The sequence below is a fragment of the Canis aureus genome, chromosome 12 (genome assembly GCF_053574225.1).
Source record: "Canis aureus isolate CA01 chromosome 12, VMU_Caureus_v.1.0, whole genome shotgun sequence".
Classification (NCBI taxonomy): Eukaryota; Metazoa; Chordata; class Mammalia; order Carnivora; family Canidae; genus Canis; species Canis aureus.
The window spans coordinates 17,006,937-17,021,502 of record NC_135622.1 but is presented as its reverse complement, the minus strand read 5'-3'; the positions used below and the strand labels follow the sequence as shown (position 1 = coordinate 17,021,502).

At 45.0% G+C, this 14,566-nt stretch overlaps 1 long non-coding RNA gene across 1 annotated transcript in view; it reads right to left on the bottom strand.

The window, feature by feature from the left end:
• LOC144280712 (uncharacterized) overlaps positions 1–14,566 on the bottom strand; it is a 45,613-nt gene continuing 31,047 nt past the window's right edge. The window contains exons 3-6 of the long non-coding RNA XR_013349107.1: positions 11,910–12,110; positions 10,599–10,758; positions 569–649; positions 1–169 (exon numbers count right to left, since the gene is read on the bottom strand). This is a non-coding gene — a long non-coding RNA (uncharacterized LOC144280712). The remainder of the gene's footprint in view (positions 170–568; positions 650–10,598; positions 10,759–11,909; positions 12,111–14,566) is intronic.

Below are 14,566 nucleotides of genomic sequence, written 5' to 3'. Positions count from 1 at the left end.
TTGAAAGAAAGAAAGAAAACAATTTTCGTCTAGTTAGTAATCAGGGAAATTAAAATTAGAGCAACAGTAACATTATCTCCTCTCTTGGGTTGCCTAGCTGGCTCAGTAGGTACAGCATGCGATTCTTGATCTGAGGGAAGTGATTGCAAGTCCATGTTTGGCGGAGAACCTACTTAAAAAAAAAAAAAAAAGAAAAAAGAAAAAAGATTATTTCCTCTCTAGATTGAAAGAGAGAGAGAAACACGAGTGAGGACAAGATATTACCCACACGCTGCTAACGGTATATGGTTTTAGTCTGAATTGAAAGGAAATTTGACAGTATCTCAGAACTTAAAGTAGACATATTCTTTGACTTAGTAATTCCACTTCTAATCTAACTCCCCCCAAAAAATCACAAATATACACAACACACAAGAATGCTCACTGCAGTGCTGTTTGTCAATTAAGAATTGAAAGAAATCTGATGGCTAAAAATATATGGCACATCAATAGCTAAATATACCATGGTTCCTCCTATCTTAAGATACTATACATAGACTAAAAAATAATGACATCCATATGTACTCACGTAGACATTCAATGAGAAGATACAGGTTCAGAAACAAGTAGTATCAATATCTTGTTATACGGCAGAAAAGAAGTGCCTTGCCTGAGAAAGCAAATTTTTGGTAAAGCATGAGTAGTCATGAAGGAATTAAACCTTTAATTTACCTTTTTGAGAATTTTGCTACAAAATACACCCTTACTATTGCATAAGAAAACTGGAATAAAGGAACATACCAGATATTACTTCTTCCCTTTACTAAAAAGGGAAGGGAACAAACCAAGAGAATGAAGGGCAAAACGCAAGCAATTACGTCAGAAAGGCATCCATCAGCTCTGTTCTCCCTCTCATTCTTCCCTAAAGGAAGAAAAGAACCACCACCAACAGCAAGCACCTAGCTCCACCAGGTGGCACCCCTGGCTCACGCTGTTCACACAGTTCTCTGATAACGCGCTATATAAACGGTGCCTGAAGGTGTAGTCCTAGCATCTGTCTTTGCCTCTTTGGGGACTGGAGAGTCTATTCCCATGTTGTTGATGGGGAGCTTTCTCCCACTCCCCACCCCCAACGACCTTTAGAAAAATATATTTATTACAATTGCATTCTGCAAATTAACAAAGCACTTTGAACTCTATTATTTCTTAAAGAAACTTTAAGTCTTAAAGTACCTAATTAGCATAGTACCACCCAAGAACCAATTTGAAGCCATTATCATCCAACTGCTACCAGGACCCTAACTCTGTAGCTCTTCGCCACACCACAACCAGCTTCCCAGCTACTGCAGGGCTCTTCCTTTCTGTGGTGAAGAGATACTAGAAAGTCATGTTGGGACACCTGGGTGGCTCGGTGGTTGAGTGTCTGCCTTTGGCTCAGGTCGTGATCCCGGGATCCTGAGATCAAGTCCTGCATAGGGCTCCCAGTGGGGAGCCTGCTTCTCCCTCTGCCTGTGTCTCTGCCTCTCTCTCTCTCTGTGTCTCTCATGAATAAAGAAATAAAATCTTAAAAAAGAAAAAGAAAGTCAATGTTACCACACTGGAGTAAACTTGGTATGGTTTAAGTGTAGATTTGAGGTTATTTCTAATCCTCCTTTGGAGCAGGGGTTCAATGGCAGTGGAGATTCTTAATGCTCAAAACAGCACAAAGTACATTGTATCATTGTGTTTCTTGGACATTCAAGAGCGGAGGTAGTGAGTTGGCAGTTGATGTGAGTCTCAGCTACAGTGAAATGGTCTGAACTAGACATAAGTTCCACTTCTGAGGGAATACAAATAAATAAGTATTAGAATAATATTTTGAGATATTTTTTCCTCTTGCATATTTCCTTTTTAATTTTTTTAAAAAAGATTTTATTAATTTATTTATGAGAGACACAGAGAGAGAGGGAGAGATATAGGCAGAGGGAGAAGGAGGCTCCCTGCTGGGAAACCAATATGGGACTAGATCCCTGAACCCTGGGATCACACCCTGTACTGAAGGCAGATGCTCAACTGCTGAGCCACCCAGGTGTCCCTCCTTTTTAAATTTTCTGAATTGTGCCCCAAACCACCTCTGTCCAAGAAGTTGGGCTTAGTTTAAGTTGATTGTCTCAGAAGCAAGAGCATTAGCAGGAAATAGCATGCCAGTCTCTGGCTAAAGCCCAAACTCCCTAAGGAGATTAAGTGAGATCCCTCTGAAGGTAAATATCACAGTAGAGCTAAAATCAGAATGAAGAGTTCCCTTGGCTGAGAGGGAGGGTGTGTGTGGGGTAGGGTAAGGGAGCTAGGAGAGGTCTGGTGTTAGAGTGTAAAGAGTTAGGAAGTTTGCGGAAAGAAATGGCCACAGCCTCCCACTAGTTCCTGAGTCCCAGAGGCCCAGAGGATTGTTTGGCTCTATCTTTTTGTCAAATTCTTGAAATCCTACACAAGAGAAGACTCATGCATGATGTTATCTGGGCAGAGTTCTTGGGTGAGTGGGGAGAGTACAGTGTGATAGGACTCCAGAGAGATCTTAGGGCACCTGCGGCCAGTGAGCAAGCAGTGACACCCCTGCAAGGGAATCAGTAGTTAATTCTCTACAACTACAGAGTCAGAGACCTGTGAGGAGGGGCAGGGATGGACTGGAATTTACTGGGATTGAATTTCTGCTCTTCCTATGGAACAGCAGTAATGCTGGTGGTGCTGGGGCTCCAAATAGAAAACAAGTTAAAGCTAGATGAGGCTACACCTCTTTTATAGGAATCTAAAGACTGAGGTTCCTCCCTGACACATCTTGTTTTCTTATCAATGCTGCACCGCCATGCTAACCTATGAGGAGATTCCTGGAAACATTTATACTTATTTTATCATGACATGGCCACATGACTCCACTGTTTCTGAAGGAGGTCTGGAAAAAGAATTATAGATGTGGAAAGAAACAACACACTCAGTTTAAAACTATAAGCAACCGGGCATATGGGGACTGACTGCCAGTAGAGAATAGTAGAAGCTTTCAATGAAAGGGTCACACATCCACACACACATTCTACTTTCGCATCATCTAGAGAATCTCCCAGGGCACCACAGAAGCCTTATCTTCTCAGACAAAATGTTCCCACGTAGTCAAGATTCTATTCTTTTTTTTTAGATTTTCATTTCATTTTTTAAGTAATCTCTACATCCAACTTGGAGCTTGAACTCTCTTATCTATGACTTCAATTAACACCTCTTTGCTGATGGCTTCTTGGTCTACTTCTCCCTTCCAGACACCTCTACCTAGCTTCAGATACACACCTGGCAGCCTCTGCCCAAGACTCATCCTACAGGTACTAGAACTCAGTACAATTAAAGCATAATTCATGTTTCGTTTAGTCTCAAAAAAAATAGGATAAAAACAATCAGAGCACTTAAAAGCACACAAGTTTATTAAATTGCCAGGCAAAGAGCATATACCAAGGGAAAAATTCAGTGAAAACTCTACAGTTGGGGAACAGCTAGTGATTTTTTAAGTAGTGATGCTAATTAAGGGTTAAGTGAGTCTGTATGTCTGTTCCATTGTTCACTGGTCAGGAAAGTATTCCAATAGTTTTGTTAGGGTCTATCTTCACAGGGTCACTCAAGTTCATGGTCCTTTATCTACTAATTGGGATGAAATATATTCAATGTTGTCATTTTCTAGGCCAGTATAAGTGGAAAGTTTTGTTTTGTTTGACGATTTTACTTTGAATCAAACTGTGGTTGAGCAGTTCAGACTTTCCATTTGACCCTAACTGACCACTGGCAAGCAGTTCCTGTATGGAAGATGCATGAGATACCCATATCAAGCCTGCTGTGATGGAGCATCTACTCCTGGTGCCTCTCCTTGATCCTTTACGACCTGGAAACCCACCATCTTTATCATTTAAAGGAATCAAGCCTTCCATTGTGCTATGGAATAATCTAATTCTGCTATAGAATGTTTGGTTCTGTCTTTGTCTCATTCTTGAAATCCTACACAAGAATCTCATGGGGTGTTTCTACAACGTATTTCAGGAGAGCCAACTTCACTCACATCTCAAATGACCATCCTGCCCTTGCCCTTATTTTTTGTCTTCTTTTGGTCACCTCAAGTCCCTGCTTAGGACACATTTCTCTTCCTGGGCCTGGAAACTCTTTGGAGCATGATGCTTTTCAATTTTTCCTCCAGCTCCATTGGCATGGCAAAACTTGGGTAAGACTGGCTCACATAACTAGCTCCTTAGAATCAACTAACCATGCCTGCTTCCTGCCTGGTTCAGGGAGGGAATTTATCACAAAGGAGGGAGGGTTTTGGAAGATGAAGGACATATAAGTAGAGGCAATGGGGAAAAGGCAGGAGGGAGTGGTAGCAGCCAAGGAGATCATGAAGAATCTGCAGGAATCCTGAAGAGGGCATTGGACTGCACATAGCATCACATAAGGAGCAGAGCCTTGTGGGAACCAGTGTTCCCACAAGAGGCAGGAATCCACACACTTCCTCTTGGCTTCAGGGTAATAAGAGGAGGCAAGTGGGCCTAGGGTGAGCTCTGGGAAAGGAAGTGTGGAGCAGGCAGTCCTCTCTGGCCTCACTAGGTCTTAGAACTCATATTGTGGTCCTTGAGTCTGGAAATGGTAGACCAGACAAAGGGATTCAAGGTGGAAAGGCAGCCATCCAGTATGGATTTGATGAATTTCTTAAGAATTAAACCTGGCAAACAGAGCAATAGAAACCAACTTGGGATCTTTATTTCAAATGTTACTCCCAGTATGCCCTGGACAGAAGTTAGTTGCATGAATTTTTTAAAAAATGAACATGATAGAAGTGAAAAGTGGTAAAAAGAAAGGAAGAAGAAAGAAAGAAACAAAGAAATAAAGAAAGGAAGAAAGAAAAAAACTCAAATTTAGAAGCAGATACTATGGAATCTGGGGCATAGTAGGTCAACCTGCGACAAACACTTAGTGATTACCTACTGAGTGCCAAACATTCTAGGCGCTGGAAATGAACAATGGAATAAGACTTGTCCTTGGCCTTCTGGGAGGTTTTGTTAGAGAGCATGTTTTTCGGATATGGCATGAATCCTGCCTTTCTCTTCCTTCTCTACCAAGGATTTTCTGACCATCCTTTTAGATTAAATTCAAATCTTACTTGCTCCATGAAACCTTGTCCAACGGCTCTAAGAAAAAAAAAATTAGCTCTTTTTTCCTCTTTGCTTCTAGAGCATTCTTTTAAACTTGTGTTATGTTTTTTGTACTTTATTGCTATTATTTGTTTCTATATTTGTCTTCCTCTGTGGAGTGTCTATAAGAGAAACACTTTGTGTTATTTGGATTTGACTCAGCTAGATTTATGATGTTAATTAAAATGTGCACATTGACTCATGAGTGGGTTTTGAAAACAGTAGATTGTGAGCAGTGTATTTTAAAAATGGAGAAGAGAGTAGAAACCATCAAAATGATCCAGACATTTTAAGGATGAATAACGTCTCATGAAATTTGTTTCTATTATCTATTTGGATGTTCTGAGTCACAAGAAAAATGTTCTTCTTATTGAGGACAATTTTTAAAAAATCAGACATTAGAGGCTCAGATATTTGGGATAGACTCTAAAGAAAGCTATATCCAGAGATTCTGAATCTTTCAAACTGTGAGAGGGATCTGCACCGTACAGAGAACACTGGGTCAATTGATACAAGTTCATAGCTTCAATGAGCAAATAAAACAACTATGGATTATGTTATGGAGGTCAACAAGCTATGTCTGTGAAGACAGTAAATATTTTAGGTTTTATGGGCTTTAAGGTGTCTGTCGTAACTACTCAACTGTGCAAGAAGCAGCCAGAGATAATATGTAAATGAATGAGTAGGACTGGATTCCAATAACATTTGAATTTCATATATATTCAAATGTCATGAAGTATTCTACTTTTGATTTTTTCAACTGTTTAAGAACGTAAGAGCCACTCTTAGCTAATGATGTTTTTAAAATATACCGTATCAATAGAAAATTTGAATGGATGCAGAAGCCCCTGCATCTATTTGAACTTAATAAAATTTGGCAGGGCCTGCACATCAGATGATTGCCATTAAAAAATAGTTTGTTACAGTCCCCAAGAGGAGAGGGCCCACTATGTCATGGTATGGGGAGCACACACAGGGAAGGACCAAGGTCACTCCAGAGGAATGAGGGAAATGCAGGCAAAAGCTTTCCCTGTGGTTTCTGTGGGAGGAAATGAGTGCGTCAGGGTAAGCAGGTTTAGAATTGCCTAGTTTGAATAATTTCAAACTGGCTCTAGGGTGTAGGATCTGTCTTTGGTTATCTAGTACCAGGTTCTGCGGTGATGAGGGCGGGTGGATGGTGACCTGGAGTGTGAGAGTCCAGTAAAGCAGGTGGTTGGGGTTGTGAGCTCTGGACTGGTTTATATTTGAAAAGTGTGCTTATTTGTTTACTGTCTTTAAGAATTGTAATTCTTAGGGAAGGGCTAACCCAGGGAACACCAGGCCCCAGGTGTCAGAGCATCAGAATAGAGCAAATAAAATACATGGTTAATACACATGGGCGATATAAAAACAAGGGGCAGGGGATGCTTCGGTGGCTCAGTCGGTTAGGCAGTAAAGTGTCCACCTTTGGCTCAGGTCATGATCCCAGGGTCCTGGGATTGAGCCCCACATCGTTGGGCTCCCTCCCTGCTCAGTGGGGAGTCTAGTTCTCCTTCTCCCTCTGCCCCTCCCCTCCACTAATGTTGTCTTTCTAACTCTCTATCTCAAAAACAAAAACAAAATAATAAATAAATAAATAAATAAATAAATAAATAAATTGGGGGCAGGTCAGATTTGGCCCATGAGATGTAGCTTGTCATCCCCTGGGGTAAGAGCCCAAAGCTTATGTTGAAAGTCAAACATGCAGTGGTTGTGAAAAATAAATACATGGTAAATTAATAGATGTAGTAAATCATGAAGCTTCTTGATCCTTGCTAGCAACCAATAAAGAAAGAAATTATAATTTATGATCAAAAACCCCAGCATCCATTCAAACTTAAAGAAGACCTTATCCTATTTGGCCTATGTATTCTGTTCATTCTGCTCCTGTAGTCCCCAGAACTGAATATTCCCTGGCCTGCTCTTTCTATCTTTACTGAGAAGGGCAACAGTCAGAAAACGGAACTTGAAATTCTCAAAGTAGTTGTCAACATGTTTATATCTGCACAAGCCTGCTAGGAAAATATTAGTGAGATCTCTGTCATCTCATCATTTCCCCCAGGCTAAATCAGTTTTTGGAGTTCATAATCTCATTATACCATTGTGAATTCCTTGAGGGCAAGGATGCTGTGTTCCTCCCCATGACTATCTTGCTCATGTCTTCTTATTGGACATGAGACCAGCCTGGAGCCCACACCTCCCTGGACCTGGTGCCTGCCCCAGTCTCCAGGGGCAGGTGCAATCTCTGGCAAGTGCCCCCTCGTCTGTAGCCCGGGAGATGGAGTCCCTAGATCCCAAAGGTTTCAGGCCTTTCATGTGCCCCTCCTGCTGTCTACAGTCACTCTTGCCTTTTCCCTGGCCCATTCCCCATTCTGGACGTCTGACCCTTCTCATCTCCCTCAGATGTCCTGCAAGTTGACAAGCCTGAGACTGTGAGAAATCACAGCCACCTGTTCCCTTCCCTCATGTGGCTGTTCACACCTGGTCTGTACAATGATCAGTCCTATCACCTTTTGCCATTGGTCTTGTCTATTAGGCCTCAGTTTCTTGAGGGTGGAGGGCCTGATGCCCAGGAGTTACTCCATAAACATTCACTGGGTGGATGCATGAGTGAATGAGCAAAAGCAAATGCATGCCAGCTTGAGAAAGAGGGAAGAGTTTTGAGGGCAGGTTTAGGAGTGACCACTGTGTCCTGTGAATGGGCCCCGAATATTCCTAGTGGCTTTGTAAATCTTCATTCATGTTTGATAGCATTTGGGAGTGGCAGCAGCTCAGCTAGAAAAGTGCCTCCTGCAGAGACTCTGCCAGGGAATTCTCAGCATGCCCAGGGAGAGAGGGAGTCAGAGGGAACTTTAGGGCGTTTAAAGGACGATCGTAAGTGCACATGTAGGGACGGCCAGAAGCCCTCAGTGATGCTCCTGCAGGGTTGCAGGGAGGAGACACACAATCCTGACTTAGACTATGTCATCTGGCTAGATTTTTCCTACACATTGTGGACATTGTCCACAATAATAACCTTTTTTGTCATATTTCCTTCATTACCACACATCGACTGATGACTTTACTGGAGTATGAAATTTATCTATTATTTTACTGGATATTATGAATAAATGAGAGTATTTACACTGGTTGATGGATCTAGGATGCCTTTTCTCTCTACTTTATTTTCAACATGTTCTATAATATGTATGTGCTCATTTCGTAATGGACTAAGAAACAAATGAACAGTCCGTACACAGCTCTTCTCTCCATCGTGTGCTTTTCTTTGTGTTATGTGGCTGGAGAGCTGTGATGCAATGTTTAGCATGTGGGCTCCAGAGCCACAGTGCTAGGGTCTATATATTGTGCTTTGTGAGTTTGGGCACTTCACTTAACCTCTGCGGGCCTCAGTTTCCTCATATGGAAAATGGGAATAACGATAGCACCCGTCTCCTATAATTGTTATGAAGGTCTAATGAGCAAATATGTGTACAATATTCTGAATGATGTCTCCAACATAGTAAGGTTCAAGTCAATATTAGCTATCATTTCTATTTGTGTATGACGTTAATACCTAAAAAGAAAAACAGCGAGCCTAACAACCCAAAATGGTTATAAAAGTCTGTTTACAGGGGTGCCTAAGTGGCTCAGTCGGTTGAGTTTGTCTGACTTTTGATTTTGTCTCAGGTCATGATCTTTAGGTTGTGGGATCATCAAACTCTGTGTCGGGGCTCCGTGCTTAGCAGGGAGTCGGCTTGTCCCTCTTCCTCCCACCCCCCACCACCATGCTTTCTCTCTCTCTCTCTCTCTCTCTCAAATGAATAAATAAATAAAATCTTTTTTCAAAAGTCTGTTACAGTGTTTTGTTGACTTATGACATAGGTTAGAAGACTTTCCATTCAAAATAACAAAAATAAAATAGTTGTGTTGCTCAAGCCAGATGCTAGCTATGGTAAGAACCCAGTTCTACCAGCCGGGGTCCTTCCCAGCTCTGGAAGGCCCAAGTTTGGCTGTGCTTGCACTGCCCTCTGGTGGAGATCTTGCGGGAGAGCTGGAGGCGAAAGGACCGCTATATTCTCACTGAACAACACAACCAAACAAAAACACATGCATATAATTCCCTTTCACAGCTTGGACAAAGTGATTTTTTAATGGAACTCTCTGTCTCATTAGGCAACAGCCTGCAGCATAGGGTGGGAGCAGACACATTGTGGCGTCGACTCTGAGTTCTGGTTGTTGAGTATGCTCTATGGGGTCTACTGATCTCTACCATGCTCTTCAATGCACAGAGCATCAGATCAATCCTTACAGCAACTCTTGGGATGGGCACATTGACCCCCACTTCAATGATGATGCTGAGATTTATGGAAAAGCAGTGACTTGCCCAACATCACACATCAATGTATTTGGTCATTGGTTATTCAATGTGCCAAGTAGAGCCAGGGACCAGAGGTTGAATAATCCCCTCCCAAGGGCTCAGAGCATGCTATGAGAAAACCATTAGGTATAGTGGTTGCTGGGGTGTAGGGGGTGGCCCAGTGGACCAAAGGGATTTATACAAAGTTGGTCAGAAGAATTCCCAGAAGTGGAGCAATTGAGCTCAGTCTTATTTTTTTTTAAGATTTTATTTATTTATTCATGATAGACACACACACACAGAGAGAGAGAGAGGCAGAGACACAGGCAGAGGGAGAAGCAGGCTCCACGCAGGGAGCCCGACGTGGGACTCGATCCCGGGTCTCCAGGATCGCGCCCCGGGCCAAAGGCCGGCACCAAACCGCTGAGCCACCCAGGGATCCCCAAGCTCAGTCTTAAAATAGGAGTGGCATCTTGCCAGGTGACAAAAGCCCCCCTGACCTTGTAAAATCTCCCTTGTGATATAATACCTTGTAATATATATATGACCGAGCATAAATGAATTCTAATATATATTTAATCTTTTTGCTTTGATCATTAAGTTTAAAATTTTAAAATTAAACAAGCAAGAGATCATTATTAAAAAATTCTTAAAATTACAGAAACAAAAATAATAACTATTTTGGTTTACATATCTCAGATTCTTTTTTTTCTGCACAAAGAACTGTGTATGTATCAACCTAGCAAGACGTCAGGAGCATTGTCCTATGTCAACAAACATGGACGTTCAACACATTTCCAATGCTTGCAGAGTGGTAAATCCTGTGGTTGCACCACAGTATATTTGGCCAATACCCTGCTGGTGGACATTAGGGCCATTTACTGAACAACTCTGCAGCTATGTCAAGCTGAGCTGGAGAATGGGGCCGAGATACAAGCAGCTGGGGACAAGCCAGGTAATAATTATTCAGTGACCCACCCTTGCCTTTCTTCTAAGTTATTTGCTTTAGATGTAGCTGCAATTTTGAAAGCTAATCTGGGTATTTTGCAAGAAAAACAAATAAGCAGAAGTACCCTTTGGAGCATTAAAAGTAGACGTGGTTTGTGTGCAGTGAAGTCTCAGAGGCTGGCTGAAGTGGCCTCTGGGAGCCGGTAGATGTGGGACAGCACCAGACTTTTCATCTTCCCAAGGATGTGTTCGTTACGGGCAGAGATTCTGAAATGCCATGTAACCCTGCAAATATAGACATTCCCTTGTCACCTTATCTTGTTTTGAAAATGAAATTTATGTCCACAAAAGTGAGGTGTGCTTATATCCTAATGAAACCTTACAAGAGTCTCTGAGTTCCAACACAGGCATGAGTACTTTAGGTCTCAGTGGTGGGTCCTTGAAATCAACATACCTTGGCCACTTTCTTCCCTCTCTTCCCCTTTTCTCACCCCTCTCCTAGTTTTTTTTTGAATACTTACTTTGTGCCAGGTGTTTCCCAGCTCCCGGGGTGGAGGAGTGGGGGGGATTGGGGGCCGGGGACACATAGTGGAAATGTGCTGACCTGACCTGTGAGGACCTTGTTCACAGTCCCTGGGGCAGTCGACAAATCTAAAAATGCATGTGTCAGGGCAGCGTGTGTAGGTCCGAGGGAAGCAAGTGTAATTGTGTCTACAGAGGTCACAGAGGTCTGTGGAGCCGCTGAAGTTTGAGATGCATCTTGCCAGGAAGGCAGGGGGGACATGCTCGTGTAGAGGGACCCAGGGTGAAATCAGCAGTCCTACTTGCACAGAGAGAAGTACAAGGCATCTGGGGTGCTGGGAGCCTGCTGGGGGTACGGCCGAGGCTGGAGAGAGAGCAGGGCTTTGTAGGGCTTGGAGACAGACAGGTTTTCTGCTCCACATGATGAGGAGGCACCTAAGGACTCCTAGTGAAGAAATTACAGTGTGTCATGAGTCATGACCCTTCTTGGGTTCCTTGCCTTCAAGCGAACTCTACTCCGAAATGACCTTCCCATCCCATCTCCCTTTTCATCTGGCTCACTCTGATTGCTCCTACATGTTTCAGCTCAAATGTCCCTCCCTCCAAGAGTCTTTACCAGAGACATCCCTTTTGGTTCTGACACCGCTACTCAGTATTCACGTCACGACCTGTCATGAGCCTCTGACACCTGTAAAGTGAGGATCACAACACGGTCTCTCTTCTAGGCGGGGGCAGGATGTGAGGGAAGGGAGAGGGGCTTCCGACGATGGTCACTGCTGATTGATCTGTGTGACAGCAGCAGGGAGGTGATTGGAACCAGGTCAGGGTCCTGAGAAGACTGCACACTGGATGGGAGTGTGAGGGGCACTCATTGGCAGAGGAGGGATGTGAGTAGTGGGGGGCGGAGATGGTACCTGGCAGATGGCTTGGGGATGGTGGTGGGGCAGAGAGGGCCGAGGACTGCTGTGATAGGGAGAATCAGGCCAGTTCAGACCCAGAGCTTCCACTTCAGTCTTTGCCCCTGAAGAGCAGTACCAGGCTTGGGGCAGCCCTTGGAGGGTGGCGTCCTCCCGGAGCGTGGAGAGCCTCACAGGGCAGGCCATCACCACGGAGTCCTCGGTGAGGAGAGGAAGAGAAAGAGAGAGAGAGGAAGAGAGAGAGCCTCAGGGATCTCTGAACTCAGGGGCACCCAGGCTGCAGTGATGCCCAGGCCTTGGTCTACTTCCTGTTCCCACTAAGTGTCACAGCAGAGGCACTAGACTTTCTCTAACACGACTGGGGGGCCATCGAGGGGAGAGGCTCTAGTTCCCCAGCAGAGCATGGAACAGAGAGAGGGCCTGGGAAAGATTTGTTGCATACATTGCAACATCTATGTTGAACAAACCTGGGTGGGACATGATCAAAATACATTTTTATTTATTTATTTTTTAAATAATAAATTAATTTTTTATTGGTGTTCAATTTGCCAACATACAGAATAACACCCAGTGCTCATCCCGTCGAGTGCCCCCCTCAGTGCCCGTCACCCATTCACCCCCACCCCCCGCCCTCCTCCCCAAAATACATTTTTATTTTTGTCCTACCATCCTTTTAAAATTTGCCCAGGACTCTTGCCTTTTCTGTTCTCACTCAGGCAATAACTATCTTGTAGTCACTTCAGTTGTGAATGGTCTCACTCAAATAATTAGAAAGGCTAGTTTGTGTAATAGTAATAATAATAAATCAGAATGGAAATTAGTATTCAATCTTGTCCCTTCCTCCTTGCTGTAGCAGATGGATGAAAACCTGCTGAGAGGCCGGTGGTCAACTTCTCACTTTCTCAGCTCCTGTCCCCACATCGTGCTGATGAAGGCTGGTAATCGGTTGAAGGTGAAATAACTAGGGGTCACGACAGGGTGTCCTGTGGTGGGAGTGTGGCTGAGGGAGCCTCCTCAAGAGGCAGATATCTGAAGCAAAGGCTCTCACCTGTACTGCCTTCATGGACTCTTCAGAGACCCCCTGCAGCTCCCTGTGACCATAGCCCCTGTGACGTGGGCATTGTGTTCTGTCTCTTTGGATGTCGTTCCCCTGAGCCCCTGGTTCGCTGGTGGCCCACTGTGCATGGAATCTCACTATTCCGGTCACTCACAGAGTCCTCACTGATGAGTCCTAGGAAAGCAGCCCTGTCCTGTGCGGCCTCCCCTGTCCTGTCCCGCTGCCCAGGCTGCCTCAACTCTCAGAGCACTTTCTGCACCCCCGGTCTGTGTGAACACAGGGTGGGATCTTCTGGTACATCTATGGAAGGCCCCTGGTCAGGCTCAAGGGGAGGAGGCCACCCCTCAACACTCCTTGAAAAGGAAGTGGGTACTTGGCCACAGCGCCCTGCAAAGAAATCTTTTCACAGCGCCTCCCCTCCTCTCTTGACACTGCACAGACCTCTCTGTATTCTCAATTAGGGGACAGGGCTCAGGGATCACAGAACCTGCTGGAGATTTCCTCTGTGAATTCTGATATGGGGCCTGGCTCACACCTAACTCTGTGGGGCCCAGTGAGACAAGGACAGACAAAGTCCCGTCTGCCAGGTCTCTGAAAACCCCCCTTTGCAAGTGGACAGTCAAGTTCAGGCAGGGGGAGTTCACTGTTCTGAGAGTGGGGATCCCACAACCGCGGGGAGGAGGGGACTGGACAGCCCTAACGTCGAAGCCGTCTTTATTCCATTCACCTGGGATCTCCTTTAAGCCATCATTTTTAGGTGGGGCTATTGCTGGGACTAAACCCAGCAGAGTATGGGAATGGGTAAGACTGCGCCATCAGCTTGCTGTGCAAACGTGGGCCTCTCTCTCGTTTTTCCCAGGGCCTGGCGAGGACCCCCCCCCCCCCCGACCCCCGCCCTCAGCCGGGGGTGACCCTGCTTGAGCTCACGAGGTCGCATCGGCTGAGTCCCGCCTCCAGGGCCGCCAGCTGGTCCCAGGAGCCCCGGGGCAGCAGGCTCCCCGGAATCGAGCGCGCCTTTGTTCTCGACTCAAAACGCAGGTTGAGCTGTTCTGTCTCCCGGTCTGGGCAGCGAGCTCCTGGCATCCACCTAGACCTCTAAGAAAAGTACCCTGGGTGACCGGTTAGGGGAGTCCAGGCCGCCCCATCTCTTCCCTGCCCCTCCCTTCCACCTCTGCTTAACAGCCCATGAAGGCCAAGTTGGTTTTCTGAGTCTCCAGGCCAAGAAGAAAGAGGCTGGCACTTGTCTCACGAAAGCAGGGAACTACAGGTGTGATCTTTTAATCTTTCGCAAGCCCCCCCTCTTGTAAGTCACTCTGCCTCAAAGGAAAACTGTGTCTAACACGCTTTAAGATCTGGAACAGTCTGCAGCCCTGACCTCCAGAGCAGACCTCTGGGAGCGCCTTTGAAATTGGCGCAGTGTCCAACCCCTCCTACTTAAGGAAGTGACTTTAGATTCCAAGGGCTCCTTCATGCATGGCAATTCGTTTTTAAAGCTTCCAAGGGCAAAGGGTGGACTGACTCCGTGGAGATGCAGAGTGGGGAACCTAGAGTTCTTGTTGCAGAGATGGAAGTCACAGAGTGCCGGATGTCATTCCAG